The sequence below is a fragment of the Dermacentor variabilis genome, chromosome 2, assembly GCF_050947875.1.
Source record: "Dermacentor variabilis isolate Ectoservices chromosome 2, ASM5094787v1, whole genome shotgun sequence".
In the NCBI taxonomy this organism is placed as follows: Eukaryota; Metazoa; Arthropoda; class Arachnida; order Ixodida; family Ixodidae; genus Dermacentor; species Dermacentor variabilis.
The window spans coordinates 213,724,403-213,734,448 of record NC_134569.1 but is presented as its reverse complement, the minus strand read 5'-3'; the positions used below and the strand labels follow the sequence as shown (position 1 = coordinate 213,734,448).

The 10,046-nt window shown below is 45.7% G+C and overlaps 1 non-coding gene across 1 annotated transcript; it reads right to left on the bottom strand.

Annotated features, from left to right (window-relative positions):
* Positions 1-2,842: 2,842 nt before the first annotated feature.
* TRNAI-AAU (transfer RNA isoleucine (anticodon AAU)) lies at positions 2,843-2,916 on the bottom strand. The gene has a single exon. It is a non-coding gene; the product is annotated as a tRNA-Ile (tRNA).
* Positions 2,917-10,046: the final 7,130 nt, after the last annotated feature.

Sequence of the window (10,046 nt, the reverse complement as noted above, 5' to 3'; positions counted from 1 at the left end):
GATAACACAGCCTTCCGAGAGTGAGAGAAGTGGTTTTTGTGGGGAAGGAGGAAAGGCTAGCGCTATTTTCTGCAACCCATGCGGGAGCACGGCTCAGCGTCAGTAGGGTGGAGGGGATGGGGTTAAAAGAGAGAGAGGGTAGGAGGGAGAAAGGTAGAGGGTCGTTGAGATGGAAGCGAAGTAGTGGCCGATCAGGAAGCCCGAGGTGACGGCCATCCGTCTTTGTAGAGTGAGCGTGACGTGGCGTCACGGCGATGCCCTCTCCCCTGACGCAACACTAGCACGGCAGCAAGTGTTCCCTTCCGCTCACTCTGCTCGGTCGAGGCGCGCACGTGACTTGACGTCACAGCCAGCACTACTCGGCGCTTTTTTTTTCTTGTTTTCTGCTTCTGTTGCTCAATCACGCGCGGTCTTACTGCGGAATCTTTTATTTAATTAAAATGACTTCGAACAATCGTTACACACCTCCATCGAATCTGTGCCACGTGCAATTTCATAAAGTAGACTCAAAGCGCCTTGCAAAATAGGGAATGTTTATTTCGCTTTATATAAATGCTCGTTCAGGGCTTTTTGTGTGTTCATCGAACGTTGTGGCACCAGGTAAGCAGCAACAGCGCCCGTACGAAGCTCCATCGGACGGCATCAGCTGAAAAAAGTAAATTACAAGCATGTGTCATTTAGGTATTTAGACCTTATAGGACTACTGCGTGTAGAGGGGAAACGTGCGAAAGTGGTGAATGGGCGACATTACAAACAAAAGCAATCTGCTTTTACATACATGGCGTCAAAAGCACCCGATACATTCCAAGACGTATTAGAAAGTATGAAGAAATTATGAAGCCGGCGCAAGCAACACACTCCAGTGCTATCACTCTTGGCAATCGCTCGTCGCGTCTTCGACAAGCATGAGTACCGAAAGAAGGTATATGTTGCGGGGCCATAGAAAGCGTCACAAACTTGTCTCACTAAGATTCAAGTACACACCAAACTGTCACCACGGCCGGCTTGCTTTTTTCCTAACTGCGTCACAACGACAGGAGCGGTGAGCGCGCCCCATAAGTATCCCCAAAAGTAATGAATTATAATAATTTTGGGGGTCAGAGGATGCGTCACGAACTTGTCCGAGTAAGATTCAGTACACGTGAAACTAACTGCAGCACACGGCCTAGCTGCTTTTCGCTCTCCGTCACAAAGCCAGGTGCGGCTAGCGTGCCCAAAAGCTACTGAAATAAGTTATAATAATGTTGGGACTCATAGAAACATCTCCCAGTATGAGTCATTAATTCAAATTAACTACGCTAGGACGGCCGAGCTGTTTTTCGCTAACTGCGTCGCAAGTCTTGGTTCCGTGCCGCAAAAGCCAAAATTGCTTGAAATGCGTCGCAGACTGTCAAACAAACTTTCTCACCTTGCCGTAGTCGATTAGTGCAGTGGTGCCGCGTCGAAGTGCAGAAGCAACGCAAGAGTACGCCGGGAGCCCGACAAACACGCTACATCCAAAAGAGACGGGTCGCCGTACAGGCGAACTTCCCGTGCGCAACCGGCCTCGCTGGCTTCGGTGGTCTGTCCGGCGCATGACGCATGCATTTGTTGCGACTGGCGTGCCGTTAGCTTGTCGCTAGGTGACGCAAGAGAAATAAGTCTTAAAGTACAATTTCGTTTATGCGCAAAAATTTTTAGTTTTAGCGGGAAAGAATAAAAAAAATAAAACGTTGTCTGTAAGTTCATCTCACATTCTTTTTTTTCCGATGCTCGCGCCAATTAACGGATGGGATTAACACTAGGCATGACGTGTTTCCTGTTGCCGCTTTTTCGCCGAGTGTCCCCTCTCGTTGAATTTCTTTCTCTATGGCCACGCTATCACCAAAGGTATACATACATACATATCCACTGACAAGGACGCACGTCATCGTTGCCGCTGATACGCTATCTCGCTGTCACTACTCACTCGTTTGCAGTTTTCCTTCCTTAGTTTATCTGTGCTATAGGCTAGAAGTGCATCTTCGCGTTACGAAGGACAGCGGACTTGTGCTACCTCGCAGAATAACAAACCAATTTGCAATATATATATATATATATATATATATATATATATATATATATATATATATATATATATATATATATATATATATATCGCGCAAGGATGAAGCCCGAAACCCGTGAGAGCCGTCTTGCGCGCGACGGCGAAGACCGCCGGCGTCGACCGACCAAACTGCAGACGTAGCGCGAACAGAACGCTCGCTCTCTTCGCTCGTCTGCCGGAAGTGCTATGAACTGAATAGCCAATAGCGCGAAGCCGGAAATGCATGTATGTTAGCCACGTACTTCCGATTATCTCAGGAAACGAAGCTAATTTTGACACATTCAAGGGTGAGAACCTACTGCAAGACCTTCAAAAATATCTAATACTGTTATTTACGGCAAAACACATCAACTCAAATGAAAGAAGCACGCATCACACCAGTCTCGGTGCGTATTTGCTGCCCTCATGCCGACAACACCCGGGAGACGACTTTCAAGGTCGTTGCTCGCGTGGTGTTCGACTTGTAGGCGAGGAGTGAACGCGACAGCGATCTCCATCGCGTCGCTTGTCTCAGTCGCGCGAGAGATCGCTTACATTAGGTTCCCACTGAAGTCAGTGCCGCGCGAGCCAACGTTTACAGCATCTATAAACGTTGGCGCGAGCGACAGCAAATGACGTTTCTTCCAACCTTGGATCTCGCGGGATCTCTCAAAAACCGTCGTCTCAGCAGCTGCTTTAGTGAACAATTATCACGCTGGCACTAGTAAGGGTTCTTCAAGTGAACAAAAAGAATTAGTAGCAAAAAAAAATGAAACATGGCCTGCGCAGGGATCGAACCTACGACCTTCGCGTTATTAGCACGACGCTCTAACCGACTGAGCTAGCAGGCCGACGCGTACGGCATACCGAATACTGCCAATTTATATATATGCTTTAATGAGCACGGGTTTACTGCGTTCAATTGACAGACGGCGTCGGAAGGCCCCTTTCCAGATGACGACATCAGCGCCACTGTAGGTGTGTAGTCGGCAAAGCGACTCAGCGACGGAGAAGTAATCGCACTCCCATCCACTAAAGATTGCTCTGTTATGTTAATGCATGAGGGGCTTCGGAACTGATATTGAAGTACAAGGTATATCGACTGCTACGTTACTCTAAATAATAATAATAACAATAATAATAATAATAATAATCTTTATTGCGAGATTTTAAGTACATGTATTTCTTGCCGGGTCTGCCAAAGTCTTCGGAGGGCTTATATGGCAGGGACCGGACAGTCACGGCAAAATCACATTGACAGGGTCTCAAGCATAACTAATGTTCCAAAATATAAATTGAACCTCTTCATATTCAAGAGCACATACAAAACCAGTTACCAAGAAGTGCAAAAATTCGAGTGACAGAGGTGCTACATGTGAACTTCAAACACGACTGGCCACACTACTACAAAAATATGCACTGAATTGGCCGATGTTTTAAAGAAAAGCCGCGAAATGGACACAGGCACAATGTACAAACCATTCGCAATGCTCACATAAAGACAAATAATAGCTTGATACAAGTGACATGTTTCTTTTTATTTTAATGTCCATTGTTTTAAGGCATTATTTAAGCCCGATAAACTTCGCTGTTCAAGTATTGAGGTGGGAAGAGTATTAAACAAATTAGGAACATAATATTGCCTTTGCCCTTTGCCATAATTAGTTCTTGTTCGAGGAACAACATATTTGGAGGGATTGCGTAGATTCAGGGGCTTTATTGCGGGTATGCGAAAATCCTTCGTTTAATAAATATCGCGGCACAACAACGGAGAGAAACACTGAATCGAAGTCTGGAATTCTCAGAGACTTGAATGCGTTATCTATATTAATGTTTGTGAAATGTTCTGAAACTTTTTGAAATGTTGTGTAATAAACTGTTTACGTTGGATTTCGATAAGCGGCTGCACTTAAAAAAAGAACAGCAGATGCCATATCTTACATGCGACTATGCTAACGCATGCACGATCATTTTCTTTATTTTAACAGGAGCACAGCTTCGAATGCGGTAGAGCAAGCACGCAGCGCGTCGAAGTTTAGCACAACTGGAAGCCATCTGAACATTCCATGATAAATTATTGTTTAAGTGCACTGCTAGATATTTAACAATGTCTACATATTCAATCGGTGTACAGTCGTAATTCAAGCAATCAGAGCCGTGCAATAGGACAAGTAGTGTGGCATCAAAAACTTTTAGAGGATTTCTAAAACAGACTTATTGCATTTTTCGGGCATTAACTCTTATTTGATTACTTTTACACCAGTATGACTTTAACTGCGTCAATTCGAATCAGACCAACAACTCTATCCTATTCCACGTGCCTTGAAACAAGCAACGCATCGCCCGCATAATATAAAACGGTGCTTGTGTCAATTACCTGTCCCATGTCACATACGCGTAAGTTGAATAAAAGCGGTGACAGCACTGAACCTTGCGGCACTCTTGCTGTGAAGTACCGCAGGGTGCTGTGTACATCATTTAGGAAAACAATATGAGACCGATTCATTAAGTAACTATATTGTGCCATAATACCTGGGCACAAAAGGCCTAGGGTGTGTTTTGTGAAAAATGTGAGCTGATGTGCCCACGCCTATTTCTTTCTCTTAAATATTAGCACAGTCCATCGGGTATACTTAACGTGCTAGGGCATCGCATTCAAACACGTGCTGAAGAAAACCAGATTGAACTGGCGTTTTCTCTTATGCGAGGATCGACGACGACCATGATAAACCTTGAAGCATTAACAAAAATTCATTATTCGATACGTTGGTAATCTTCTTTCCCGCAAGTCCTACTCCAAGAAGACATGAAATATAACCAAAAGAATGTTGTCTAAAGCACTGATTATGCCTTGAACCCGTCAGAAAGAGGCATGTACGTATATGTCATAGCTATAATTATCCATTACAGCAAAAAAAGTAGTGCTTAAACGTTGCCAGCCGTGAAATGTAATTGGTCAATTAAAAAATAATGAATAAACAGACTTGATTTTTTAGTTGGCTTTGAGTTCATGTAATGCAACAACATTTACTTTTCGGTGTCTCCTCAGTGGAGCTGCGGCTTAGTACCAAACTTTTGCAATGCTCTGCGACAGAATGAAATCAAATATAATTACGCAGGCAAGTTTTATGCAGATGCTGCGGGAGTGACTTATAAGATGTGACGTCCATAAGCCTTCGGTAATATGACCATGACCGACACGCCTAAGGGCGTGGGTGATTCAGAAAAAGGACAGTGCAGGCTCGTCCACGTGCTTCGAGGCAAGCATTTTTCTTTTCTTCTGCCCACATTCCTCTGGGGCCTTTCTTCTTTTTCATCCCATTCCCTGCATAGCAGCATGTAGGCGTAGATGCGCTGGCTAGACACGCCGCATTTTCGATAAAGAGCTGCAAACTAGCCCAGTTTTAAGCTCTGCGATTGCAAACAGGTTGGTCGGCTCTTAACGTAACAGTCACGAATTTCTTCGCACGTATATCCTCCTTGTCACAGGGCATGTCCAAAGCGTGGCCGACGCGCGTCGGCAGCCGTTGCATGAGCACAGGAGCAATTCGGGCATTCGACATGGTCTTTCACTGGCCGGCACTACTTCCAAATGACGGAAGTAGTGAAGGCGTCCTCAGCACAACGTATCCAGACAGACAGAGAGAGAGAGAGAGAGAGAGAGAGAGAGAGAGAGAGAGAGAGAGAGAGAGGGACTACCTGTATGTCACAGAAAGATTTTGGGGAAAGCAGCAGACCCATTCGCGGACAGAGCATGCGTGTCTCAAAAGGGAGGAGAGATGTTTAACCCATGCGAACTGAACCCTATGAATGCTCTTTTCTTTTTTCTGTCAATGAGGTGTCAGAATTTGCTCGCGTGCTGGCAAACCACTTTCGTAGCTTATTATAGAGCAAGGGGCTGGGAGTGGCGGTACCGGAGAGTACGAACATCTCGCGTCAAACTTGATTGATGAAAGCGGCTAAGAGACAAAATTCGCTCTGTGGTGAGCCGACTCAGTTACAGACGGTACTCGCCGTAATGGTTACTTATATGCGACTCTCGGACACAGACGCTAGTTTTTCATGAGTCGGGTAAAGTGTTATACCTGACGCCCAGTTTGATGCCCAGTGAAATGCCAAAGTGAAAGCGAGCTAGTATTGCGGTTTTACTGCATGATACAGTAAACACTCCGAGGAGTCAAAAGTGATTCCCGATGACACCTCTCTTAGCCAGTGTAGTGTCCATCACCCATCTCCTAGCCTCTCAAACCTTCTTCAAGGCTGGAAAAAAATTTCCCTTGACTACGTCGTTGTACTTGACTGTCAGCTCATATCGGTCGCATCACACTGTGCGCGGGCGACGTGGAGCGGATGCCGAGTGGGCGAGGTGCGAATGTCCCGCAACACCGGCTCTGGTGGAGATCTCGAGCCAGCTGAAATAATCATCGTTCCCTTCGAACGCGTGCCTCGCTTTTACCAATCTTATACTGGATTGAGTCTTCCAGCTTTCAGGGTCCCAATACCGCAAGAAAATAAATTTACAGTGACAGCGAAAGCAATTGTTCATGTACTAATAAAATTAAATTGAGCGTTGCAGTGTTAAATTCTTATTTCTATTTATTTCAGGAGTCCGTTATGTCAAGAAGCAATCGACAATCGCTTTATAATTGTTGTTTACTCGGCAGGATGTTGTGTAAATTGGCTGATCGCACTTGCTGGTGGCGTTAGGGCATTAAGGAACAAGAACAGGTGCACAAACGGCACACTGCTTCTGCACTGCTGAGGCGATGTTGATCCGGCGCTCGCTCTAGGCCCCAAAATGTAGCTGTATCGACGCTGGGATCTCGCCTTCGATAGATCACTTTTACGTGTTTCAAATCAGTGTAAGTGTATGTGACAAAAGTGCCAACACCTCACCCTCATATGTTATTTGCGAGAGAGGTAGGAAGGATGGGCAGGCTTGTCAGTTACATGGATTTCATTAAGACCTGTAAGAAAGAAAAAAAAACACAGCATATGAACATGTATACAGTTGCATGTGTAAACATATGTGCTTCGTTTTGTCCGAGAACACATAAAGAAGTTGACACTTTCACATACAGGTGCACACGTCGTATGTATGCCCATACATAACACATTACTTAAAGATTTGACAACCAAACAAGCATTGACCTACATCGTACAAGTGCCGCTGTCGGCCTTGGGCCAAGTATTTCTCTTTCTTTTAGGCTAAGTCATCGTCGATCTAATAGCATTAAGCCTGCCTTCGAATTTCACCCTCAGTTTCGTGCTTTGTGCAGTCGAGAAGTAGGTGCTGCGCATGCTCGTCTGGGTGTCCAGGGGAGCACTGCTGACTAAGGACACGTTTAATCCTGCACAAGAAATTGCGGTGCATATGCTTTCCCGAATCTTAGGCGGAACAGTAAGGTATAATTTTTTTCTATCTCCGAGTTTTGGCAGAATCGACAATTTTATACATGGGTCTATACTGTTGCGTTCTCCGCCCACGGTTAACTTCTGTCAATGGTTAAAGAAAGATCACTGATCTGTACTTTCCAAAATATACGTAAAGTCAAGTGATATCTTAGTGAAGAAAAGCCGTGCGCTCACCATATGCAGTCATGAATCCTGACACCTTCCTTGCGAACGTTGTCACCAGGACGAAGCGGCCACGATCTCTTAGATGTCGCCCATAGTTGGGGTCTTCAGGGTAGTGTATCCCACCGCTGCCACCAGTTATTGTGTTCGCCAGGGTAGCGTATCCCACGGCAGCTGATTGTTGTTGCGACGCCTGTTTCTCGCAGCTCGACAGGGGTTGTTACTATTGGGTAGCGTGGCGTTGTCGGCGGGCTGCAGGCGTCCGGTAGACCATGGCGATCAGACAGGGGCGAGACAATTTCTAGTACGAAACTTGCACGGTTTATTCAATGGTTGGTGAAAGATGAGAAGAAGAGAATGAAGTGAAAAAAGTTCATTGTGGGGCCCTTTAAATAGGCCCGTCTCGTGACAGGCACCGAGTCTGGTTGTGGATGGGCGGCGGATCCCTTCTACCCGGTGAGCTCGCATCGGCCCGCCTCCGCAGGTGGCAACCCGAAGATCCATGATCGTAGGCGGTTGATTCCTTCTCCCAGGTGACCTTTCACGAGCCCGCCTCCGCAGGTGGCAACCCACGGAGACTTGATCGGGGACAGACGGCGCATCCCTTCTCTTTCGCGCGTCGTTGGTTCACGGAAAGGGCGTCTGGTTGTGGATGGGTGACTGATGCCCTCTCCTAGGTGAGTTTTCGCGAGCTAGCCTCTGCTGGTGGCAACCCGCGGGTACTGAGAATCGATAGCGCTTATCCTTTCTTCTAGGCGACGTTGCTTCGTGGAAGGCGTCTCCCCTAGAATTTGAACAGTTCGTGGAAAGGGTTCTTCTAAAGTCACACACACACGAATGGGCCTGTAAGTACTGCAGGGCACCTGCCAGACCAGTAACCACTCTAGACAACCACAGAAAATTAGGAATACATCCTCCGTTTCTGTGGAGCAGGTCTTTCGAGCATCCTTTTTGCGCGGGGTGGTACACGCCAACCGTAGCAATACATGGGACTCGCAACTCTTAGGCTGTTGATCAAACCATGCATATTTGCTGACACGACCAGATAACAGCCCCAGGAGCCAACAGACTTCACTACGTCAAAGATTTAATATTTCATCGTTATTGTGCGCTCAATTCGCAGTTGCATCCACTGCAGTGTTTTAGCAGGGGCCTGGTATCTACTAAAACATTATAACGCGATTATTCGCACTGGAATTTGTGAGATTTTTCACCGTTTCGTAAATAAATACGTATTCAACAAATATTTGTCTACGATTTTTAGTGATGCGAGTGTGGCTTGATAATAACTAAAAATTACGCATTTTGCTCATGCTCTGTTGATGCTATGAAGCCCAACACCGACAACATGCACGAAATTCAACGACGGTGGAAGGTATCCGTCGGGACAACTTAAGCGTCGTTTGCTTCTATGCCAAATGTAGTATGACGATACTGATGCAGATGAAATATTATGGCACGATCTGTCTGTATACACGTGCATATACTGAGTATAAAAGGTGTAAATCTGGTATTGTGCCAGTTACGCCGTCATGATGAGTATGTCTCTCTTAGCTATTATTCAGTCAACTGATAGTTCAATTTTGGGTGTTGTTAACATCCAAGGAAAATAAGTAATATATGTTTTACAGAATTCAAAGCTAGGTAATAACGTTTTATGTTCCTCAACAACCCTGTGAATGTTGCTTGTGCCTCTTTCCCTGAGGGCCGGGCTTAATGGATGCATCTCAAGTTGCGTTAAAACGCAGTAAGCGTGTCGACAAGTTTAAGCTGCACGTATATGTGTAAAGGGTAGATGACAAGTTTAAACGATAACTAGAGGCCTCCAGGTTGCTTGGGTGACGCCGAGACACACCTAAGTCCTCTCGCAAGTAAACATTGAAGCCGCTCCACATAAGTTTGTGACAAGCCATTAAGGTGCTGTACAAGCAAACTTTTGCTTTATGAGTGCATTACGTACTTGCAATGGTAATAATAAAGCGACTGCCCCCCCCCCCTCAGGTCGCGCCGGCCTGTCATTGAAGTACGCTTATAACAGTGCTGACTTGTTTTTCAATTGCGCATATGTGCAAGGCCTAAGACTGTTATCGCTCGAGAATTACTCCTAAATATTTATGTTCCTTCACGCGCATCTTCAACTGTCGCCAACTGATAGTCAATACAGTTTTCTTAGCGTATTAAATGCCCATGCTCCTTTCCTTCAAGAAGTTGTCGATAACATCAAGACCTTCTCGCAACTTCGTTTGAATCGGACTTATACATGGTCCGTATGCAGGCGTCACCTGCGTGAAGTAAATACTGTAGGTCAGGAGGTAGTTTTCATGGTAATGCCGTCGTTAAAAAATTAATAAGAAACGGGCTAAGAAGCTTGCCCTTGGGGCGTCTTGTGTAACGCTGTGGTAAC